Raw genomic sequence first — 26445 nt, forward strand, 5'->3', positions numbered from 1 at the left:
TGATGATGGGCCTCTTGGGACAACAGTGCCAGGTGCAGTCCAGTGGTCTATGAATTGGAACCCAGCACAAATGATGAAGCCATGTTCCTTCTCAGTTGTATAGACTCTCTTGTCCCCTGGCTCTTTTCTGTCTCAGAAGTCTGGATTTCCCCTGACATCCTTAACACTAACAGGGCTTCTTCCAGTGATCCTCCATCTACCATGATAGGCCTGATTTAATGTTGGGTGTTTACTACCAATATCCCTGCCAATAATGTGATTCTACAAAATGAGAAAGTCTGGGCAATAGCTCAGGGATGGGTGGGGGAAGTGCAGTGAAGATATGCTGTCATTAGAGATAAGATGATCAAGGAAAAATCCAGAGCTTTGGATGTGACATGTGTGGGAAGCTGAATAAACCTAATGTCACACATAATGATGGTAGAAATTAGGTGGAAGAGGAATATACTAAACCGTATGCCCAACTCTCTTGAAAATGAATGCAAGGGATGGGTTATGGTGGAGATAATGTGGAAAGGCATCAAATCATTTAGGCAAACTCAGCAAGTCCTAGATGAACAGAGATTTTAGCTCAAAGTAAAGAAGGTAGGGTATGAGTCTAGCACCAGAGAGCAAAGACTACTCAGACTGAAAACTTGAGCCTGGGGTCTGTTGTGTGGGAAAGATGCTGGGAACCTGTGTCAAAATGGCTGAGACAGATTTCTGTTAAGACTACATGGTCAGAAGAATGTGAAGGGAGAAGAAAGCTCTAGAATTCTAGAGTTTGTCTCTCCTGGCTGGAAGTTCCATAGATAATAATGAGGACTTTGAGAGGAGAGGGTAAATCATCTTGTGGGCAGGACATCCAATAATGGCAGACATAGGAGAGGACAGATGACCCTTAAGTCATACATGTTCAAAGGGAGGCATGCTGTATTTAGCTAGTGCAAAAGTGTTAAAAAAATTTTCACGAATACCTTTCTAAAATGCACGATATGGGTTCCTAGGTAGATTGATGAGTTACTGATAAGCTATGCACAATAATGATCTGAATTCTGGTTCTGAGACTTTCACTTAGTAGCTACATGGCTCTGAGTGTTTCATTTTAATTTCTCATGGGCGTAACAGGAATAATAAGAACATTATTTCTTGGTGCTTGTAAAGTGAGAAAATAATGTATAGAAATGCTTTTTGGAAAATTTCATTTGAAAATAATTTTACAATTAGTAGTTGCAAAATAAAAATAATGCAGATTGCACACATATACCCTTTGCTCAGATTAACCTATTTTTAAACACTTTATCCTGTTTATTTCATCATTTATCATTTGCACTCAGCTAGCTCGCTCAATGAACAGAGAGACAGACAGATATATAGATGCAGACAGAGAAATCATATATAATGATCCTCAATACCTAAACACCCCAACCTGTATTTCCTACAAATAAGGATATTTTCTTGCATAACTACAGCAGGTATCATCTTTATAAACTTCATAGGGCACAGTATTACTATCTGATCTACTATTCACACTCTAGCTCTGTCAGTTGACTTGGTTCTGACTTCACGGCACTTCCTTCCAATGTGAGCCCTACCTAGTGCTGGGCTCCAATGCATGCACCCACCTCTCTTCTTCCAGGCCATTTCCGTGGCCTTTCGCCATCTTACAAACATGCCCTTTAAAAATATCTCACCACAGCAACACAAGCTTACGTATAAGAGAAACTAAACATGTACACATATGTCAGTAAAGAACTAAACAGAACAGAAAGAAATAGGAAGTAGCAAAAAGTTCAAATAATTCCACCTTCTTTCAAAAGTATTTCAATATATATGTTAATTTGTTGTATTTATACTACAAGTTTCTCCTGGTTCATGCAAAAGAAAGTTTTTTTTGAAGAGAAAGCTCATGCCATTACCTGCTTCTTTTTTGTAAGAGAGAGGGGGTTTTTGTCTATAACTTATACTAGAGTAACATGTGAGGAATTCATTTTACACTATGGTACATAGCACATTTTACACTATGGTACATAGCACATTTTACACTATGGTACATAGCATATTAACGATTATTGTCCTCTATTGACTTTGTTATGAAATTCTGTTTCACTTTTTCATAGAAATAAAAGACCGTTTCTTTGTATTTTCCTTATTAATATCAACATACATTACATTAAAATGTAAAGAAAAAGAGAAAATAGGAAAGATATTAGAAAATAAATCCTACTGACTGAATCAGATACAAGATTTATTGCATATTGCCTACACCACAAAAATCAATAGTTGTGTAAGATTGTCTTTGTTTTAGAAATATGGAAGCATGCCAAACACCATAAGAAGCAGATAAAATGTCGTAAGTCCTTTCATGAAATGGAAATACAGGCAAAGGATGCTGAATAAAAACTTGAAACTCAAAAAAAAAAATAGAAAAATGATAAAATACAGATTGTGCAAAGAACAAAAAAACACCCATAAGTTCAGATCTTAGATTAGTCAAGTCAACCGCGTTCTACTTCCCTGCTTTCTGTCATGAACTCCCCAAATGCCGGTCCCATCTGTCTTTTGTTTCTCTTCTGCTCTGTGCTTATTTTGTCCTTAAAAACAATCTGACACTTCTCCTGTCCACAGTGTGTGTGTGTGTGTGTGTGTGTGTGTGTGTGTAGATCTCAGAATGTACTCCATAAACTACAAAGTCATATGCAAACTTACAGCTAAAGTGAGCTAGACATGAGATTGTGCTGTGTGTCTTCTCCTGCTGCCTCCTTGCTCATTCTCTGGCTGCTGCTCTTTGCACGTTTCCTTTCCCTCTACCAGCTCAGAGACTCTTTCCTCTGTGCCCCCAGAGCATTGTAACTGTGTCTTATTGAATCATATTGCTATTATCTGTTGGATCTTTTACCAGCTTGAAATGCTAGCACTATGTCTTACATCTCTTTCTATCCTCAGTCCCCAGTCAGTGCCCAGAACATAGTAGGTGATTAATAAATAGATACAGAAGGAATGCATTAATCTAAATGTATTTAAATATGTCTCTGGGGATAGAATGTTATATTGAAAACTATTCAGTGTTCATATGCAGATGAACTGTTGAATCTCAGGATTTGTGCAACTAAAAAAATAATTGGCTTACTGAAAGCATCACACCTGTTCTATTATTTACAAATTATTAGATTCCTTTAGGCTTATGGTCAACACAATGGTATCTAAGTGAAAACAGAGTAATTAATAAAATCATATGTAGGAGGAAGATTCGATTTTGTTTAAATTAAGAAAGATAAAAAAACGTGTAAAATTGGAGCACCAGATGGTATCAATACATTACACTAATTTTCTATTCACATATTCAATTATATTTTAAATAAAAACTAATATGGGTAATTTGTCTCTTTGAGTTTGTATACACCATCTGATTAAAAATTCCCACAGTGTCAAATTTAACCATAATCTCATATTGCAGTGCTATGGAGCAAGCAGAGCATGATCTTCAGAGCATGACCTGTGGGGTGCTCTAGAGGGGTGCTGGCTCCTGTAGTGGGTAGGAGGGAGGTGTCATAGGGCCAGAAGTCAGCGCTGAGTTTTATGTCTCAAGAGTGTGGTTAACAGATGAAATATAGGCTGCAGAGTTAAATTTGAATTTCAAATAAAGAATAATTTTTCACCACAAATATGTCCCAAACAGTGCATTCAATATGCACTAGAAAAATGCTCACAGGTACCAAGAACTTCCTTATGCATCCCTTTAGTCTTTGAACTAATCCATGAACCAGTACTTCAGATTCCCTGGGAGAGAAACAGGAGCCCTAAGAGGATACTGCTTTCAGGTAAAGCTCTGCTACTGCCTGTGGTATCTGAGGTCAGGCCGGTGTTCAACACCATGGCCAGCACATTCCAGAGTGGCCAAGAGCTGGTGGAGTCAGGCTTTTTGACCTCGAATTGACCCTACAAACTGACCAGGCCAGACTTTTCATCTGGGCCAGGTCAGCATCAGGGACAAGAAGAAGCCCATCTCTCCCAACTTCTTGAGACACTGTGTCCACAGACTCAACCAACCGTGGTTCAGAAATATATAAAAATAATTGTCTGCCCTAAATATACTCAGACATTTTTCTTGTCATGTATCATTCCCTAGCAATACAGTATAACAGTGATTTCAACAGAATTTACATTGTATTATGTATTACAAATCATCTAGAGATGATTTTTAAATACACAGGAAGCTGTACACAGATTCTATGTACATACTGCCACTTTTTAAAAAAATTTAAGACAATAATAAAAAACAATAAAAGCAATGCAGAATTTCAAAACAAGATGATAGAAAATTAACAATGTTTATTACATTGCATATTGTTATCTTCAAAGCAGTTACTCAGATTACCAGATATAGGCATACAAAATTGATCAGACAATATAAACACTAACTGTTCCTTTCAATGAACTAATAGAAATTAGTAGTACAATTATTTTAACTATCTTGTTTTAGCTTTTTTTTAGCTTCCTTCTTTTCTCCTTTCCCCCATCCCAGTTTTTCTTTCCTTTTTGAGCAGTTTCTTTCCCTTTTACAATGTCTATTGTAACTTTTGGATCTTATTTACTCTTTCGGTTTCTTATACTAGGGGGACAATATGAACACTGGCACTTTTTGATATAAGGGACTTGAGCATCTGTAAATCTTGGTATTTGAGGGTGGCTTGGAACCATTCTCCTTTCCCCAGAAATTGAGGAACAATTCTATTCACAACAAAATACTGGTACGGAGCATCCACCTCAGGGTTGGTGTAAGCGTTAAACGTGGTGTACAGGTGCTCCAAACCCGTGTCCCCTACTTCTGCAGCACACAGTGGTGTCTCATGTCACTTATGGCAGGAGCGGGGAATGAGGCTCTTCATAGTCCCCGCTGCCCAATGCTTCTGGTGCCTCTGCCCTACATCACAAGGAAAACATGGCCAATGTCCAGAGATGGTAGCAGATGACAAGAGAGCAGCCTAGGGAAAAGAGCAGAAAAGCTTGTCTCAATTTCAGAAAATCTTCAGTTGGTCAACGTTAGTAAACCTGGGGAGGAAACGACGCCTTAGAAATAGCACAGGAAGCAGCTCCAGTTGCTGACAGTTGAAAGCTCCAAGATCACAGCTATTTAGATAAAATCCCACTGGGCAAAAATGTTGTATTGAACTTGGTAAAGTCTGTGCTCGCCACTCACTCCACTGCAGCCAGCCTCCTTCAGGAAATTATGGCAAATAGGGATTTCCTCGATCTGGTTCATACGGTGCAGAATGTGAAATATGAATTCAAAATATGATGACTCCACTAGGTTAGCTGATTTTTTCTAGCTTTACACTTTTCTTTGATTATTGCAAAAATAATCTATACCTTGCTTAATTGTTTGGCATTTAGCAAATTTAGGTGAATTTAGTTAGTAAATGTGAATCATTTCAATAATTAAGCAATTTACTTTACTTGATCACTCTTTCCCTTTTTTGTCATTTTACCCTTTAATCAAATCCTTCTTTACAACTGAAATATCACTTCTCCATTAATCCTTTCTGACCACTCATGGACTGTGAATGGATTTTTCCCCTCTTCTGCTATCCCTAGGATCTCAGGTTTGACATGGTGTAATGCGTCATTTTTACCTTGTGTGGGATTTCTAAGTATGTGTTATTTATCCTTTTATATTTGGTGTAAAGAATCACACCTTTACCTTCCAAAACACCATATTCAGTGCTTTAAATATAACAGCCAATTTTCTTTTAAAAAAAAAGAAGAAAAATGATACTTGCAAAGGAAATAAAATACATTTGCAAATGAAAGTACCGAAGCTCCTTGTAAGGGCTGATTTGAGGATCAAAGTAACAATAACGCAAAGTGAGAGCCTAGTTAAGAGGCCTTAGAATTTAGATGGAAGTGTAGCTCTAAATAAATATGGAGTAATTTGAGGAACAGAATAAATACAGTAACTCATAAATAAAATAAAACCTACAAGTCCTCACTGAGATAAATGGGTAATGAATAAATTAATGTTGCAGAAATAAAGCTCTTCCTTATGGAAAATTGAACTATATGTAGAAGAAATGATGGAATTAGAATACTGTTGCTGTATACTGACAGCCACTGTAGTAACCAACGTCATAAATAACAATTGCCAAGGCTGCTACACCACATGGGCAAAAGTATGATGAGAAACAGTGCAAATGCTAAGTCTCAATGGCTACCTCACAGGTCGCCTGCTAATTACAAAGGAATATATAAATTGTAGTGGAGGCACCTGACAGATGACACCTTGATCTATTGATCAAAGTTAATGTTGCTTGTTGTCTTAGTCAGTTTGGACTGCTTTATAGAATACCAGAAGCTATATGTCTCAGAAACAACAAAAACTTCTATCTTACAGTTTTGGGTTAGGAAGCCCATGTTCAAGGTGTTAGCATATGTGGTGTCTGATGAGGGACCACTTCCTGTTTCACAGTCGGCTGTCTTTTCATTGTGTGTTCACTTGGTGGTACTCTCTGGAATCTCCTTAATAGGGACATTAATGAAGAGGACTCCACCCTTACAACCTATCACCTCCCAAAGGCCTTCACTCCTAATACTACGATGTGTGACCAAGATAATACACAGTGAATGTTTAGGTAAAAATATTACAGTAAAAGGCACATTGCTCTTAACCCCCATCAAAATATCCCCTCTCCTTGAACACCTTTATACCATGGTTCTTGCTTCCTTTTGAAAAATTTTTGGAAGTCCTTCATTGTGAGCACCTTACAAGGGAGGTGTGATCAAAAATATGATGAATGCCACTGCCAAATGCCATGAAATGTAAAGGGAGACTTATAGAAACATGACAGTGAGTCTCACTGACCTTATTCATCAGCTCTGGTTCTGTGCAATGTTGCTGTTCTACAAAGTCAAAAATGACCATGATAAGTAAGTGTTTTGAATTGAGTTGGGGCACCAGGGCAGACACAATAACACAAGTGATGACGCTGATGAAAGAGGACTTCCAGAACTGCTTAGAAAGTGGCCAAAATGATGGGATAAGTGTGTTTGAAGCAAGGAGGAATCTTTGGAGGGGAATGACTGGACATATGTCTTTTACTTTAAAAATTTATTTTTAAAACTTAAACATTCACTGTACGTTTCAATCACAATCATGTATCATATTGACAGTTAGGATTTCAATCTATGAATGGAAGGGCACAAATATTCAGTCTATAGCTTGAATAATGAGAGAAATAATCACTGTGCACTGCCTGATGTGATGTGCTGAGAACACACCACCACTTTACAGTATTTCTGAAAAAAATGCTCACCATGATTCTAAGAACACGGACACACCTGACAAAGCCAAACTGAGGGGCATTCTATAAAATGCTCGTATATATTCTTCAAAAATGTCAGTCATGAAAGACAAAGACTAGGAACGTTTAGAACTAAAAAGTCTAAGGAGAAATATACTGTGTGATTCTGAATTGGATTTTGGTCCAGAAATTTTTTCTTTGGATGTATAGGGCATTGGTGAGAGAATTGATGAAGTTTTAATAGCTGTTGATTAGCTATTATTGTATCAATGTTAAGTTCATAATTTTGATAATTTTACTGTGGTTATATTAGAGAATATAACTTGTTTTTAGGAGACATACAATAAGGTACTTGGAGACACAAAAATATCATTCTACTTAATCAAACAGTTCAGAGAAAAGCAGATAGATGATTGATAGATAGATGATAGATGGTAAATAACAGGTAGATAGGTAGATAGATGATAGAATGAAGAAAGGTTATTTGCTTTGATACTAATTCTTGAGGAACTAGAGTGCAGTTGATACAAGAATTCTAGATACTATTTATTCTTCTGCAACTTTTTTTAAAGTTTGAGATTATTTCAAAATTTAAGAATTACAAAGGAACTTTGACATAAAACATATACATTTGTGGGATCCTAAATTAGCCAGTTTATCACTACTTCAGGGGTACATTGTGAATATTTGAAATTTTCCCAAAGTTCTAATGTTTGCTCTCAAACTGTACACACACAAGCACACCGACACACACACACCATACACACAGAGACAGAGAGAGCCCGAGACAGAGGGAGGGATAGAAAGAGACAGAGAGAGAGAAAGAAAGGGAGAGAGATTTATCTTAATTTCTCTGAATTGTTTCTAACTTTCTAGGAATTTCACTTTTTTGTCATTTAAAAAATCATTGGGTTGAATAGGTAGCTTAGTGATAGAGCACTGGCCTAGCATGTATAAGGCTCTGGGTTTGATCCTCAGCAGTATAAAAACCATAAATAAATTGAATAATTAATTAATTAAAACAAAAAAGTCCAACCATCTAACCAGCAAACAAATTCTTCTAGTGCTTTGACTTCCTCTGATGAGTGAGCAAAATTCAAAGTCAAGCGACAGTGAATCCCATTGTGACACGACACAACTTACCTGTTCTTGTTGTGAAAGAATCCCACCCAGTCCTCATTTCCCCCAGCACGTCTGCATGTCCACCTTGCTTTACAAACCTCCACTCCATTCAGCTCCCTGCTCCCTCAGCTGGAAGGGCTGAGAACTTGTGTTTTCGTGTTTTCCCTCAAAGCCTGGTACCGTGTCTAAAATGTGGAGTGCTGAAAAATACTTGTTATGCTCTCCCATTTCTAGGCACATATTTACAAAAAAATTCTTTGAAATATCCAGGTGTCTTGTTTCCTCTCAGAGCTATTCCTTGAGCAAGGGGCACTAGCATTTACTGAAGGTCTACCCTTCCGGACACTGCAAGGCTGCCATCTCTGTCCTTAGTATTACAGCATGTGATGGGGAGTTATGTAAATGTGGCAGATGAGAACATTGAAGATCAAAATGTTTATAAAGTTACTGAAACTCCCACGGCATGTAAGTGGCAGAACTAGAACTTGAATTCAGACTATGGTAATGTCAAAGTTCACGTATTTTCCTTATATCTTACTCAATAACTTTAGTCAGTTATTCTAGTTCACAATTTAAACCAACAAGCCCTTTGGATGAATGCTTCCTTGCACAGATGATCCTTACAGATTCTTCTTGCTGCTCCTCTATAGACTGGGAGGGGTGGAGAGTTAAAACGCATGTATGGAAAATTAAGTTGAAAATGAAGTTCATGGCCACTTAGAGCCAAGGTATAAGGCAGTCACTGACTGACATGTTCCCTACAGTGTCTGCAGTGGAAAATAATTTGTATGTGTATGTGTTCCCATATTTTATCATTGAGAAGAAGTGAGAGACAAATTCCAAAAAGAACTGAGAAGCACTCAGTCCCTGATTCGTATTAGGTATCATTCATCAGAGCAGCTGGTTTGTCCAGAAATAATGATAATCCAGGCTGTGGCTTTCTCTCAGCACCTGCTACCCTCTTTTCATGGTGAAGCTCGATACTGAGACCTGCACACGTCAGAACTGCTACCTTGAGAGGCAGAGCTCAGGATTTCTCAGACCCCAGCTGCAAGGTCCATTGCTCCTTTTTTATATGACCACTAAGAGAGGCAAGTGCTCCTGGCTTCTCAGCCAAGATTAGGCCACTTCTCCATCCTGAAGTTGAGAAGGTACACACAGAGAAAAAATAATAATAAAAGATAGCTAATGACAACCTGCTATAAAGATGAGAACTTGGTGAAGGATCTAGTAGATGCGGAACTGAAGACAAAATGAATGGCCCTCTACACCCCGGCGTCACAGCCCAAGACAGAACCTTGGTAGGCTCGGTCGCTGGCAAGCATCACCTGGGAACAAACTGAATCTTCGTGTGACACTTTCACCTTGGGAGAGGGCCTCTCTGGCAAAATGGGAGTAACCTGGTTTTAATTCCAGGGAGATGGAGGGCTCCCTATCAGCCCTGGTCTCCTAATCAGTGGAGACCAGGGTTATCACATGGAACAAATGAATCACCCAGCTGAGCACTGTTTAAGTTCAGACCTCACAAAATTGTGAGCTTCAGTAAAATGGTTTTCAATTTTGGGCATCTGAGTGGGATGGTGGTTACCCACTCATAGGTAACTGAAGCACTGGCTCTCAGTATCCCCACCTGTCACACAACAGGATCAGCCTTCATATACCCCAAGTCTCCTTGTAATCCTAAGCAAACAGTCCTCTGCCATCTACTTTTAGCCTCTTTTATCTGAGTCATAAATTTGTGCTCAAATTATGTCATGTTATTTCTTCTAGCATTCAAATTGTAGTAAAAAAAAATTACACTTCTGAGCTGTTGCCTTAACCCCAAGGGTCCTCTATAGTACTGAAATGTCTGTCCAAGTGGGAATTCAGGACAAGCAGGGCTTGCTAGCTTATAGAGCTCTGTTATTATTTAGAACTCTACCAGCAACAATGTAAAACCAAAAGGCTTCAAATTATCTTCTTTGGTCAAGAAGCTGGTATGACACCAAGAAGAGTCACTCCAAAGATGACAAATTGAGAGAATGTACAAACTCAGAAAAATTCCATAAATAGGATAGGAATCTATCTTTTCCACATACAATTTTCCTTAATAACATCTTTAAGGGCTGCCATTTACAAATTTATCACAGCCATCACTGAATCCTTTTACAGTTTTACTATCTTGGGATAACAAGTTTCATATCAACTTTATATTTATTTGTCCTAAATTTATCTCCCATGAGCTCATTTTAGGAATCTACCAGTTTCTTTTCTCTATATGACTAGGTTTAGCAAATCAAAAAATGTGAGTTGAGAAACAAAATGTAGTATACTGACAATTAGCCATGTGTGATGCTCTGTAAGGTAAGCTTAGTTATAAACATAGGAATGCACAAAAAATAGATATACGGAGCTTTCGCATCAAACAGATTCTCATGAAAATCTATTAGAAAATTACCAAGCAAAGGTAAAAGAGATAAGCATATTTTAACAGAAAGGGTCACTTGGTGACAATTTGAGACTGTACGGTGGAAAGGGGTTAGACTCAATAGATATGGGAGTGAACTAAATATGACCATTTACTATTGATCTGTCTGTAACAAATTCCTTGAAGACCTTGGGACCCAGGGAGAGGATGGACACCATAGTGATTAAGGCTGCCCAGGAAGCCAGCCTGCTTGGACTACATCCTCCTTATAACCGTGTCACTGTTAAGAAAGTTACTTAGAATCTCTGTACTTCACTTTCTTTATCTAGAAAATTCAGAGATAATTAAGCCTGTGGCATTGTGTTTTCATAAAGCTTCATGAGGTTTAAATATGTAAAACTCTTAGAATGTATCCAGGACTTGGTGATTACCATAAAAGTATTGGCTGTTATGACTAGAGTGAAGTACTAAGTAAGTATAAGAAATTCTCTTTTCTTTCTTCTGCAAACAGCTCTGCTATTTTCTGGTTCCAAGGAAGCTGACATTTGTATCATTCAGATTAGAATTGCTACACATGCATATCAGCTAGCTTAGTTGTTGTTTAAATAGACATAACTGACTTTTAAGTAATAAAGATTTTGGACCAAACAGAGAACTTCTAGATCATTAAGATCACTAACACAAGACATAGGGGGATCTGCTGCATTCCTTCATGTGAATCTGTAAGAAGATACCAGTCTAGTTACTACTTAGGAATTTCACCTGAGCAGCGCAAAGTGTCACACATTGGGAGAAAGAACGACACTGAGTGGCAGTGGGATATGGGATTTCCTGCTCCACCCTCCTAACCTGTGAATTCATAAAAAGTCCTGAAAATGCGAAACATGTGGCATATTTGTGCTTGCGTGTGTGTGTGTGTGTGTGTGTGTGTGTGTGTGTTTTCTGGAAAACCTTACTTCTTTTAAGGTCTTTTTACTTTGTGTCACTGTTTGTGACCCATTGCTGGAGCAGAATGACTGCCATGCATACAGCAATGCAGGGCCAATCACCTACAGACACCATAAGGATCTGCGCATCTTGCCCAGGGCTGTATCTAGGGGCTCCAGGCCTGAAGCTGTTCACTGAGGCCTGTGGACCGTGCTACAAGCTGAGGGCCTCCCAGCTTCGCTCACAGCCATCAGCAGGTACTGTGCCACATCACTCTGTTCCACCGTGGCTCCACCTACTTAGGCTTCTTAGCTCCTTGTGTCTGCACTTGAGGTGTTTCCTAGATGAATGCATTCAGCCTGTACTCTAGACTGGGATGAGCTTTACCCAGCTTGGGACTGGGATAGAAGTTAGTGAAAAAATACTATAGTTTCTGTGCTTCTGTGTTAATGGACTGCAAGTCTGTGCCTCCCTGAAATTCACATACTAAAGTCCTAATTCCTAGAGTGGCTATATTTAGAGTTAGGGTTTATCAGGAGGTAATTAAGGTCAACTGAAGTTAAAAAGTTGAGGCTCTGATCCAGTAGGAGCAAGTCCTTATGAGAAGAAACAGTACAGCTCTCTCAGGCTCTGTAGGCGTGCCCTGGAGAAAGCCTACGTGAGGATGTAACAAATAGCATATCTGCAAACCAGCAAAGGGGTCCTTATCATAAATTGTATTTTCTTTTAGTCCTTTTCTTTTTGGACTTCTCTTCTAGTCCTGAGTGCTGTGAGATAATGAATTCTTGTTGTTTATACCCAGCCTGTGCTATTTTGTCATAAAAGCCTGAACAGATTAATACAATGTGGATTTTATGTTGTCACTCATACAGTCTCCAGCAGTCACCCTCTAAGACAATGTGATCTTTTATTGGTTTTCCTTCATTTCGGGAACCACTTCTTCCATCCTCGCTGTGCTGTCAGGAGTAACCTCTAATTAAATAACCTATACTCAAATGCACGTTCACAGACTTCAGTTTTGGAGGACACACAGCTGAGAATATACAACCAGAATCACTAGACATTGCAAACACTGCATGGCATCATTGAAGGCCTCCTATGTAAGAAGAAGTGTGTCTAGAAAGATCTCTGATAAGGTTAAAGGGCTGAATGACTACTGATTGTGTATCCAGATTCTCTTTACCAAAAAACGGTGATAAACCTCCTTCCATTCTCTGTTCTCCTTTGGGTAAGAAAGCGTTATGTAGACTCAGACTCCTCTTATATAGAAACACTTACTCAGCCCAGGCCCAAGGTACAGGGCAAGTACTATATATAATTCATTAGATACCAGAGAAATCATGGTTCTGAAACATCTTTTAAGCACAGAGATTTAAAAGTTAGATCTCAAGACCCTCCTGAGAGTCTCCAGCCATCTTTCATATGCAAGTACTAGCTTTATAAATCAGCCACCAGTAAGCCCATGGGCTCCTCCCTTCAGAAGCTATGATTTCCTAGTAGGAGAACATCTCAATTAGCATCTGTGGATGGTGGACTCACAGTGGGCACAGTGTCCTGTCACCATGGCTCTGTATATACTGCTTTGAGCACTGGAATACAACTCATTAATAAAGGCAGTGGTGTTTGCATTACTTAACAACATGTATGATGTGCCAGCTGTTTGGTAAAGAGATGTGAAATCCTGTAACAAGAATGTTACCCAAGAAAATGGGTGATTTTGGTCTTCATCACATAAGGGCCCAAGTTCCCTGCCAGTCAGATTTTTCCAGAGCATTAATCTTCTATACATCACTTAAATCAATCTCCAGAACCACTTTGGTCCCTATAATTTTGATTTACATAATTTGTCAATTAAAAATATTGGAGGAGAAATAAATTTGAAACTGCAGAGCACATTCTCTTGATTCTCCATCTATAAAATTGTATCCTATAAACTTCAGGTTTAACTGGGCTTTGAATAAATTTGCTAGTCTCCTAAATAAGGAACAGTCTTCATTGTGTCAGGGTCCCTTTTCTGTTCATGCCTTATTATATAGAGAATGTAAGTTTGTATTCCCATTTCATGATATAACCTTGAAATATTCTTAAATTTTCTTAACCCTTTTTCACATGTATATTGGCAGTAATAATAATTCCTATCACTGTGGGTTGCTGTAAACACTAATAGGAAAATATATATATAATGTCTAACAAAATGTCCATCCTATGATTGACATTTTAGTACTCATTTCTTATTCTTTGTCCATTTACCATGTGTGTGAAACTGTTTTGTGTTGTTATAACAGAATTCATGATACTTGTTACTTGATAAAGAAAAAAGGTATGTTTAGCTCACAACTTTGAAGTTTAAAAACCTAAGAGTTGATGGCCTTATCTGTTTGGCCTCTGGTTAGGGTCTCCTTGGATGTTTCACAAAGTGGTAGAGAGATGGAAATGGAATGGCTGCTTGAAGAAGGGATAAGTGTGTGCAGCAGTATCACTTTATAACAACTCACTCTTAAGGCATTAATCTGATCCTATGAGAGGTAGAACAATCCACTAGATAGCATTAATCCATTCATGAATGTCATGCCCCCATGACCCAATTACCTCCCACTACCTCCAAGTCAGCCCCACTTCTTAAGGGTTCCAAATGTCCCAAAACTGTCACATGGGGACCAACATTTCAGTTTATGAGGTTTTAGGGGACACACTCAAATCATAACTGAACCATAGCGACACTCATACTCCTGTTTAAGTAACTCCCTGCATTTTGCATCTTGGTGAGAAATAGAAAGTGAATATTAGGGACTGGGGATTTAGCTCAGCGGCACAGCTCCTGCCTGGCAAGCGCAAGATCCTGAGTTTGATTCCCAGTACCGGAAAAAAACAAAAACCAAAAAAAAAAAAAAAAAAAAAAGTGAATATTCTAGATACTATGTTTCCCAGGATCCTTTGCAGCTGTGCTTGGCCAATCAGATGCATATCCTCAAATTTGACCTGGGATATTGTATGACAGAGCAAGAGAGAGCACAGGAAAATCCTTGGACTGAGCTAAACTGACAACAGGAACACTCAACTTGCTGGAACACCAGGAACAGGAATGTCAACAGCCATATCTGGTGTCCAGTACTCAAGGTACGCAGCTGTGCTTTCAGGAGAATGGTTCCAAATTAGTGTTTGGGTTATGGTTCTGGCAATGTAACATTCAATCCACTTTCCAAACCTGGTTCTCTGATCTTGTCTTAGTTACTTTGCTCTCATTGCTGGGAAAAAATACCCAGCATTGAAACTTAAAGAGGGAAAGGTTTATTTAGCTCAGAGTTTGTGGAAGTTTCTGCCCATAATCAGCTGGCTCCAAGCCAGGGTGTCATGGCTGAGGGGCAACCGCTCATGGTAGTAGAAGATACAAAGCAACAAGAGCAAACAAGGGGAGGAGCAAGCCTCCTTTTCTTCCTTATACTGTAAGCAGGCTACCCTCCCTAAGGTATGTGTAGCACTCACACCATATCCATGCCCTCTTCGTGAAAAGGCTGAGGATGATCACAAAGTGAGGACTCTGGGCCCCTGCTGAGCCAAGCAGGAAGCACTGTAACTGTTTTCTGAGGTGAGGAGGGTATGAAAACAAGAGGTCCAGGTTTAACACGCTGTCACAACAAATCTCATTGGCAAGACTGTGAGTAACTCTATCATTATTTTCAACTGTTTTCACAGACATGTGGGCTCTATTTGAATCAGGTGTCCACTGTATAAACATGTAAAAGAATTGCTTTTAGGGGTTTGACAAGAACCAAAATGTACATATGTGAGAATGATCTACTCCTCACCATAAAAGTGAGGTACTGTAAGCAGAAAAACACATAAAATAAATGACAAACATGAGGATCTATAGTTGAATAGCAACCTCTTTTCTAAGGGATCAAGAATTTCCAGTCATTGTAGCTGAAATATATCTAATCTTGACTTCACCTGGGTCTGTTTCACCATTCATCCTTGTTTACTACATTCTTGGCTGGCCTGCTTCAGCATCATTTACTTATCTACAGCTTGGCGGATCCATTTTGGGTGGGGCTGTATAACTTTTGTGTCCTCATCTCTATTGCACTGTGTTAGTTACTCACAAGCTGTAAGAAAGAGTGTAGAAAATTTAACATTTTTTAAACAACAGTCGTACATGTCCCCTCTGCAGCTCTTCCCTTAAATAGCCTATGACAAGGACAAGCCACACAAGGCCAGAGAAAGCAGCCTGAAAATCATTTATACCTTGCCTTAGGAATGGCATATGTGGGTCTTTCCTCCGAGGATGGGCCTTTGGATTTTCCGCATGGCTAACTCCCATGCCTACCTGGCTACCTCCTACTTTGGCTATTCTTGGTGGTCCATTTGCATTATTGACCTGGAATCTAACCTCTCTCCTGACTATCACCTAATTCTGCTTCTGAAAATAGCCCCTTGGATTCAGGGTTTGAGGCTTGAATGAGGGGTCCACCCTCAGTGTTTCCCCTTTTCTGGGTCCCTCCAGCCCCTGTGGGTAAGGGCATGAGAACTGGATAATGGGTTGTGGCAAGGAAAGAAAGAAAAAGGTTAACATCTTCAAGGATTAGTCACACAGAATTAAGGATTAGTCCAGGATTAGTCACATAGATTTAAGGTGTGTTCCTTAGCATTAAAAGCCAGGCTGAGTTTCTTGATTATATTTGGGCAAATATTCCCATTTAGATAACAGATACTAAGCATGAAATTGATAAAAACCACAGAAGAGAGAGAACACACGGCTTATGTGAGGCAACCAACTACATCAAATTTGTAAGTTGAAAAGCTAATTATTTCTTCAAATGATGATTTTCTGAGTTCACTGGAAACCAGCATCTACAGAGCACCCAATCAGTTCTAAATAACAGGTTTTGGGATTTTACTGGAGTTGAGATATCATATTTATCATTTATCATGTTTTTTTGAGGAGTAAATCAGCCTAGATCAAATGTTTATTTTTTAGATTTGTCCTGTCTGAACTATCACCAAAGTCTACATTATAGTATGGAATTAACATTTTCTTTTCATTTTGCTTGTTTGTACACATGATTTTCTTTCTTGTCAGGAGCCTGATATTAACAAGGTTACTAGTCTTGGGATCAGAAATGAGAATCTACCAAGATCCTATCAGGAAAATCTGCTGTGTAATTCCCCAAATCCATGCATTGCATATGCTGCAGCACATAAAACCTGAATTCTTGAAATAACACAACTGAATCCATACAACTGCTATATGAAGCCAAATAACCTGATTACATTATTTTAATGCTCTGTGGTCAAAGGCAGCCAATGGCTTTATCATAAATTAGGCAAGTTTTTTATGGAAATTCTTCAAAATGGCATGTCCTCATGGAGGGAGTGACAACTGAGCAATTTTCCTGCTGAGCTTTAGAAAGTGGTGCCAGCTCAGCAAGATGCTGTCTGAATGACTGAAAGCCACCAGCCACCAATTCCAACTTCACTGTATGAAAACCAGCCTTCTAGAGGATTATCACTGCTGGGGAGAGAGAGGAAATTGCCTCTGCCCTTGCTGATTGTGGTTACCTGGTCAGGCAGGCTTCACCACTGGATCCTAGAAAATTTATAAGACTAAAAAGATGTCAAGTGACAGGAAGAGGTTTGTACAACCAGGGACAAAGGACAACCTAACCACTTCCTCCATAGTAATTCAGGGTAGAGCGTTAATTATGCCTGGGAAACCTTTTTGAAAAGTGCCTTTTAGTCAAAAGCATAATGCTCTTCAAAGCACCAAATGTTAATTTTCTAAGAACCATAGCTCCTCTCTTTTGAGTGCATTAGTAGAAAGTACTCGTAAGTCTAAAATTTAAGGATGTTTTTACAAAAGAGGTTTGTGACTGGTTTTGTTTAAAAGTTTTGTCTATGATTAAACATTCATATAAAAACCTAGTCAGAATACACTAATTTATAATTTTTGGTTTAAGAACATACTCCAGATATATGCTCTGCTTTTTGTGCACTTGATCTTAGCCAAAAGGTCGAGAAGTGATTGCTTTTTTTGTAAATATCATTAATAAAGGTGGAATAGCTCAACTATCTCATGTGCTTAATATGTAAGTTTATGAACTTTAGGATCATTTTTAATTGTGGGTATAAAAACAGAAACAGATCATTATTCCTGATTTTTTATTATCATGGATAAGAGTTAATGGATTTTTTTTTTACTTATTGACTTTTTTTCTCAGCATAAAATTCTGGGAATGAGGTTACTAAAGAAAAAAGCAAGAATCCTATCTGTTGGGTCCCCGATGGCTTCTTGCAGACCATATATAGCACAAGTTAAGACCATACGTGGCGCCTTTCTCATCCCATAATACCCCTGTGAAAGCAAGACAGAGCCCAGTGTGCACAACCACATGGGCTCACCCTGCCACGTGCCCTGACGTGCAGCCTCAGTGAGGTGGCTTCCCCAAGGATTAGCCCAAAGGAATCTGAGAGAGATCAACTTAAATCCAATCAAATATATGATAAAAATCATGGATTTCTGATTTGGAGTAGTTAAGATACATTCCTTAAGGAAAATAAATAACATGTGAATTTAGAGTTTTCAAAAATAAAAGCATAAGAAGGGTAGTAAATAAAGATAAAAGAAGAAACAAATTTAGCCAAATATTATAAGATGCAATCAAAAGCTATAGTGAATGTTTCCACTTATAAAAGATCAATTGCAAAAGACTTCTATCTAGAATATATAAAGAATTTTTAAAAATCAGGCCCTTTGGGGCTGGGGATTTAGCTCAGCGGCAAAGTGCCTGCGTGGCAAGCGCAAGGTTGTGAGTTCAGTTCCCGGTACCGGAGAAAAACCAAAAAACAAAAAACAAACAAAAAATCAGGCCCTTCAAATTCAAAGACCCAATATAAAAATGGGCATCTGAGATGAATATACACATCTCAGATACAGAAAAACAAATGACAAGTAAATACATGAAAATATTCAATATCATTAGTCATTTGAGAAGTGCAAACTAAAACATCACTGAAATTCCATCTCACACCAGGAAGAATGGCTAACATTAAGAAATCAACCCATAATAAATGCTGGAGGGGCTGTGGGGGAAAAGGAACTCTTCTTCAATCTTGGTGGGAGTGTAGACTGGTGCAAACACTATGGAAATCAGTCTGGAGATTCCTCAATAAAATAGGATTAGAGGTCCCATTCAGTCCAGCTATTTCCCTTTTGGGTGTTTTTCCAGAAGAACTAAGAACATCATACCACAGAGACATATGTGTACCCATGTTTATAGCAGTACAATTTGTAATAGCTAAATCACAGAAACAACCCAAATGCCCATCAAAGTAGGAATGGATAAAAAAGATGTGATATTTTTATGTAATGGAATATTACTCAGCTATAAAGAAAAATAAACTCAAAACTGTTGTAGATAAATGGATGCAACTAGAGACCATGCTCATCAGTGAAATAAGTCAGACTCACATATATAAACATATATTGTCTCCATAGTGTAAAAATCTGAAAGAGTAAATAAAATCTGAAAGATGCAATAGATATTGTGAAAGGGAAAGAAACTGCTCAAAAGGAAAGAATAACTGGGATGAGGGAAACAGAAAAGAAAAAGGAAGGGAAAAATTATGTGTATGTGTGTGTGTGTGTGTGTGTGTGTGTGTGTGTGTGTGTGTATGTATATATATATATATATGGTAGCTAAGATAATTTTACTAGTAATTTCTATTTATTGAAAGAAACAGTTAATGTTTAACTGTTTGATCAGTCTTACATGCCTATATCTGGTTTTCTGAGTAACCAATTTGAAGATAACAATATGTAATACAACAACCATTGTTAATTTCCTGTGTCCTTGTTTGAAATTCTGTATCATTTTTATTGTTTTTGTGTTGTTTTGTTTATGTCTTTGTGTCTGTTAATTTGTTTTGTTCTTTTCTCTTTCAGATCATAAAAGATCAATTACAGTAAAGGATGCACTGGCATTAACTTCGTGAGTCACTTGTTGTGCTGTCAGTGGCTGCCTTGATGTCCTGAATGGATTTAGAATGTTAGCACTCATGGTCATTTTTACTGTGGTAAGGAACCAGAAGTAACAGTGTTACATCTGGTGAGTAAAGTGGATGGGGCCTCACCGTAATGTTTTTGTGAGTCTGCCTTTCTGTTGGATGGCACTCAGCAACAGCATTCACAGTATCTTTGATCAGGTCTCATAAAGACCCTCACAAAAGAGGACTTCCAGAACTGCTTCAGAAAGTAGCAAAGACGATGGGATAAGTGTGTTTAAAGTGACGGGAAGTATTCTGAGGGAAATTAATGGCAGTGTGTCTTTTACTATAACAATGTTTGTAAAATTTAAACATTCACCATATATTATGATCACCCCAGTACAAAAGGAATAGACATGATAAGTAAATATTGTCACTATATTTTTGAAAAATCTACTAAAATAGATTGACTACTGAGTATGAAGACAAAAATAACAAATAAATTATTTTTTTTTGTTTTTTGTTTTTTTTTGTTTTTCTCCGGTACCGGGAACCAAACTCACCACCTTGAGCTTGCCAGGCAGGTGCTTTGCTGCTGAGCTAAATCCCCAGCCCCACAAATAAATTATTTAAAGGGTAAACAATATAAAAGATATGTACGTTACGTTAATAAATCCTATTAAATTTGAAAACAATAATGATTCTTATGTCCTATTTAAAAATGAATATCCATGGATGAAATAAAAAGCTTAAGCATAGATATAACTGAAAAATGACAGAAACTTACTAGTTTAAAAAAATTAAAATCTCATTTTTTGATTGTTTCAGTCATAAAATAATCTCTTTATTATATAAACATATTGACAAAATTTATGGCAAACATAAGATTAAATGATAAAAACCTCCTTGTAAGTAAATTTCACTGTAATTCCTAAACTTGGAGAAAATGACACAAGATTTTAAATATGTCGTGTCTGCAAACAGTTCATTTTTATAATATTAATTGATGAAAGCAGGAATGAAGATGGTATATACAGTGTAATTTTAATCATGTGAGGAAACAAAACCACACAGTACAAAAGATGAAACTGGTGAGAAAGTGTCAGAATATTTAGACTGGTTCACTCTGGATTTGAGTGCGTGATTCTATTTCTTATTCTTCCAAGGTTTCCAAACTGTCTCTACGAATTGATAAAGTGAGGACTGTTATGGTATGGATTGTGTCCCTTTTCAAATTGATGTGTAGAAATCCTACACTCTAGTACATCAGAATGTGTACATATTTGGAGACAGGACCTTCAGGAGAAGATCATTGTAAAATGATATGGGGCCTTAAGCCGGTGTGACTGGTGTCCTATAAGAAGAAGAAATCCAGACACAGACATTTATAGAGGGAAGGTATAGGAAGATAGGAGAAGATGACAGAGGCTGGGAATAGGCTCTTCTCACATGGTCCTCAGAAGGAACCAACCCTATTGACTCCTTAATTTCTGATTTACAGTCTCCAGAAATGTGGGACAAAACATTCCCTTTGGTTAAGCCATCTAGGCTGCAGTACCTTGTTAAGACTGCTCTACCAAAGGAATACAGAGTCTTTCTTCCTTCCTCTCTTCCCCACCTCTCCCTACCCCTTTCTCCTTTCTTGATTATCTAGTTGGAGCATATCTCAAAAAATTTTAAAAGAAAGGAATTACTTCTACCTGCAGGTTTTTACTATATTATTCATCAATAACTTGATCGATCTGTTGGAGAGGGCAATGTGGATTTCTGGGAGCTGTATTTGTATTTTTCTAGTCAGCTCAGGATAGGAGAAAGCCACTGGCTAGCTTTAAGGCAGTCTGAGGGGCTTTGAGGTTTGTTTGTCATGTAATAAAGATGGGAAGAAAAGGAGACTGTCTGTGCCATTCAGTGTCCATAAGAGTAGAAACTGGAAGGTCATGACTCCCACATATAAGCTCCGTGTGACCAAACTGGTATTACTCAGTGACGTCAAGGTTTTACAGATGTTCTTTTATAGCTATAAACATACTATTACTCTTAATACTCATGAAGGAAAATAATGTGGCTTTGCCAGGCTGAAACTCTAAAGCACAAACTTTCTTCATTCCCCTTGAATCAATTACTTTTGCAGTTAAGTCTTGGAAACACAATTATTTTATAAAATACTCTAGTGGAAAGAAATTTGGCTTTGATTACAAGGGACCAGATAGGCTGCTCGTATCTGGCCATATTTCTATTCCATCAGAGGACTGGGTGGGTGGCCTTTATTCCAGAGTCATGGGTATAAAACTTCACTCCCACAAATGCGTGCTCTCTTGCATTCTTTCTCCAAGTTTACCATTTTACTTTCCCATTTTTTATAAAGGCTTATTGCAAAGAGATCCTTCTTCGCTATACAGAAAACCAGCAGTATAAGCAGTGGGCCAGGGCCACTCACCCTGTCACTGAACAGGGGATGATTGAGGGTACAGAGCCCTAGGGATAGGCACTCCATGCAAAGCAGTACCGTTATGTGGCAACAGCTGACTAGAATATCGTCCATGACTAAAGAAAGAAAACATTTTACGGGTGGTTATGTGAATCCTCCAAGTTTTTAAATGTTGGCTCACACTATTGTAAAGAATCCTGTTCATCAAATCAATCACTTCTTTGAGAGGGATGCAGCCACCTCTAATGAAATAAAAAGGGTTCTGCTCTGGGAATCAGAAAGTCCTACTTCTGCACATTACTTCTGGGTGCTCTGGGTATCCCTGGCTTGTGTGGCTCCCTGATTCAGTGCTTACAAAATTCATCAATTGCTTTTAGGGTCAACAAAGTTTCCCACAGAGGTCTAGCATATGTCAGGTTTTTAATAAATGTTAAGGAATTGCAAATACAATAAGAAAATCTAACTGTCAGAAAATATAGAAAAAGCAATGGACAATATTTTGTACCCATTTCTAACAAGGAACTTATATCAGAATGCAGAAACCCTTTTATAATAGGTTTACCATTATGAAAAGCAACATTATGAGGTCTGATAGAAATACATGTGGGAATGTTTAAATTGATTTTTTATTTTTTTTATTTTAAAGAGGGTAGTTGCAAAAAAGGAACAATATCAGTATACCAACATCACAAACATAAACAAAACAAAGTAAACACATTAAAAGTGATACAGGGTTTCAAAACAAAATTATAGGAATTAATAATGGTTATTATATTATACATTGTTATCTTCAAATACATTGCTCAGATTACCAGATGTAACAATGGAAGATTGTTCAAACCATTAAAGAGAATAAAAATTAATTATAAGATAAAATATTAGCAATAATACAGAGTTTCACTAGCCAAGATGGTAGGAATTCACCAAAGATTATTCCATTGCATATTATTGTCTTTAAATTAAGTTGTGCAGATTATCAGATACAAGCATGCAAAATTGGTCAGAATATAAAAACTTTTAAGCATTAACTGTTCATTTCAATAAACCATCAGACATCAGCAGTACAGTTATCACAGCTATTCATATATATATATACATATATATATATATATTGCTTTCCCTTCTTTTTTCTTCTTTCCCTCATCCCAGTTGTTCCTTCCTTTAAGCAATTTCTTTCCCTTTCCTATCATCCATTGTACATTTTGAGTTTTACCTAATCTTTCAGGTTCCTACACCAGGGAGACAATATGATGTTTACACATGTGGGTCCTATTTCTTTCACTTATGAGTATGGTCTCTAGTTGCACCCATTTACTTATAAAAGCCTCAAGTTTATCTTTTCTCTAGCTGAGTAATACCCCATTATATAAAAATACCACATTAAAATAAAAGACATTGCATCAATCTCCCTCATAAATGATCCTCCCTCTCGCTTGCTTTGAACCAACTTATCCCATTGCTCTTGGTTCTTTCTAGAGCAGTTCTGGAAGTCCTCTCTCCTGAGTGCCTTTATGAGAAGTGATAAAAATACAGTGAATACTGCTGCCAAGTGCTATCCAGCAGAAAGGCAGACAGGTAAAAACACTACTGTGTTGTCCTCATCCACCTTATTCACCTGATTGGCACCACTGACTTCTGATTCTTCTCCAAAGTCAAAGAGCCATGACAGGTAAACTTTCTGAACTGATTCAGGCCACGGAGGCGGTCACAACAGCATAACGAAAAACACAAAAGAGGACTTTCAGAGCTGCCGCGGAAAGTGCCAAGAGCAATGGTATACGTGTGTTCCAAGTGAAGGAGAGATTTTTAAGGAGATTAGAGGGATGTGTCTTTTACCCTAATTCATTGTTTTAAATTTAAACATTCACCCTATTTTTCAAACACATTTCACAGTTTATTTATTTATTTATTTATTTATTTTCAGTACCAGGAATTGAACTCACGACCTTGCGCTTGCCAGGCAGGCGCTGTGCTGCTGAGCTAAATCCCCAGCCCCTTATTTATTTTTAATTGTGATAAAAATATACCTAAATATTTACTGTCTAAACATTTTAAATAAATTATTCAGTGGCAGTAAGTACATTCAGGTTATTATGCAACCTTCACCACCATCAGCTCCAGAACTTTTTTGGTGTTTTGTTTTGTTTTAATGTAATTAAAAAGTAACCATTATAAAGCTCATGTTTTACTCTTTATTGTTTTGTTATTATTATTATTATCATTCCATGAATATCTCAGACCTCAGGAAAGATATCTTGCTGTCTTCACCTTAAGGTTCTCCGCCTCGAGAACAACCGTCTGGAACTCAGCATGCTCCCTTAGAGCATCCTCAGTGGCTCCCAGAACTGTCCGCTCGCTGTGAAAGGCAATCTTTCTGAAATAAAGAAACTTTGAGAACTGGAAGGCTGTGATATGGTATGTACAGTGGACCCCTGAAAATTAGCGGATGTTACCTTCCTAGATCACCTGTGAATTGTGAAAAACCATGAATTTCAAATACGGCCAGAAAAATGTCCATAAATGCATATTATGTTACTGCGGCATAATTTTTTAGTTCCCAGGGAAAAGCCAGTAGTTCAGTCTCCTACAGTGTCTTAAATTTCTTCTAGCCTTTAGGTTCCTTGCCAGAGGCCTTACATAGTGCAGGACATTTTGGTGGATTTTAGGTCTTTAATAATAACAAAACTACAAACATTTGAGATAGCTACAGGTGGTAGAGCAAACTCTTACGATGCAGGAATGAGGGTGCATCTGCCAGAGATGGGTTACAGGGCAGCAGCCCATCAGCAGCAAGAACTGAATAACGCTCTCAGATCTGCAACTTGCAAACCTCCCTCCAAAAAAACAATTGCGGAGGACATTTGCAGTTTCCGCAAAATTGCAGGGGTTTCTTCTAACAATTAGTAGTTAGGTTCTAAGAAAAAATCTGAGATTTGTTTATCTGAGTAACCAATTTAAAGATAATATGTAATTCAACAACCATTGTTAATTTCCTATCATCTTGTCTGAAATTCTGTATTGCTCGTAGTGTTTTTGTGTTATTTTGTAAATGTATGTGCATTTGTTAATATGTTTTCGTTCTTTTATCCTTAAAATAAGAAAGATTCGAGAAATACTGAGGCAGGGAACTCTGAACTGCAACTCCGACTTCGCGGGAGTAAACTGTACTTCTGCTCTTCTGGTTCACTACAGAGAAGACAGCGCTGAGATAACCATATGAATATGTGTAGCTAACAAGTTTGTTCTTCCCTATTTTGGAGGTTGTTGAAAGAACTAGGCAAGTGGTATTGTCCCAAGTTGTCTATAAGGCAGCTCACTGTAAACCATCTTTAATATATTTTGTATTAAAATATGTACAATTGTTTAATTACACACTTTAAATTTGCATTTAGAATTAGGTAGGTTTTGTAGAAAATGAATCAAATCCAATAAGACCAAAATGAAAAATAAAGGGATGTGGCTCAGTGGTAGAGCATATGATTAGTGTGCATGAGGTTCTGAGTTTAATCCCCAGCAATACTGGGGAAAAGAATTATACAACAATAACAAAAACAGAAAATCAAAGCAACCTAAGTAATAAACAGGCTTATGTGTTCATGCCAAAATATCACATCTGTATTCTTCTTTCGTGATTTTCAGTATATGGAGAGGTTCACAGCCACCAAGAAGTTTGCATGATGTTTCCCAGGTGGGGACCTTTCAGAACATGAATGTGGATCTTGGCTTGGAAACTGGCTGCATCAGGGACTTCTGTTGTGCAGGATATTTGCAGTAAGATGATGTAACTCCAGGGCTTTTTCTCTGTCTAACAAAACTGAAACTCTATACTCACTGAATAACAATGATCATTAAATAATAACTCTATTATAAAAGATGACAAACTATCATTATGTGTGAATAATATAATTTGTATATGAAAAACCTACTATACTATGCTAAACTTATAAATAAACACCTATTGAAATGACTAGACACCAAAGAAAGCTCAGAAATCAATAGAATTATAATGTATATGTGATGTTCAGCTAGGAAACATAATGACAAATGGACTTCCATTCACAAAATCAAAAACCATAAAATACTTGGAAAGAAATTTGTAGAAAGATGACAGGCACTTTATATATAACAAAATTTTCTTGGGAAAAGCTAATCATTTCCAAAAGTGAAGATTAATGCTTTTTAGGGAGCATATAAAAATATAAAAATAGGTGATATGAATTAACCATGTTAATTCATCCATTTAAAATAATTCCAATCAAAGTGCCAGCTTAACTTATTTTAAGTTTTTGAGACGTGATACTCAA

At 37.6% G+C, this 26445-nt stretch overlaps 1 long non-coding RNA gene across 9 annotated transcripts in view; it reads left to right on the forward strand.

Annotated features, from left to right (window-relative positions):
- LOC102015631 overlaps positions 1–25417 on the forward strand; it is a 261484-nt gene extending 236067 nt beyond the window's left edge. For 6 of the 9 annotated variants that reach the window (XR_001233355.1, XR_001233356.1, XR_001233362.1 and 3 more), the window contains 3 exons: positions 19673–19835; positions 24416–24556; positions 25241–25417. This is a non-coding gene — a long non-coding RNA (uncharacterized LOC102015631). Of the gene's footprint in view, positions 1–14731; positions 14851–19672; positions 19836–24415; positions 24557–25240 lie in introns of all 9 variants that reach the window. The other 3 variants (XR_001233360.1, XR_001233357.1, XR_001233361.1) reach the window with 3 other exon arrangements.
- Positions 25418–26445: the final 1028 nt, after the last annotated feature.

This window comes from Chinchilla lanigera, unplaced genomic scaffold (assembly GCF_000276665.1).
Source record: "Chinchilla lanigera isolate Chin_1 unplaced genomic scaffold, ChiLan1.0 scaffold00015, whole genome shotgun sequence".
NCBI classification, from domain to species: Eukaryota; Metazoa; Chordata; class Mammalia; order Rodentia; family Chinchillidae; genus Chinchilla; species Chinchilla lanigera.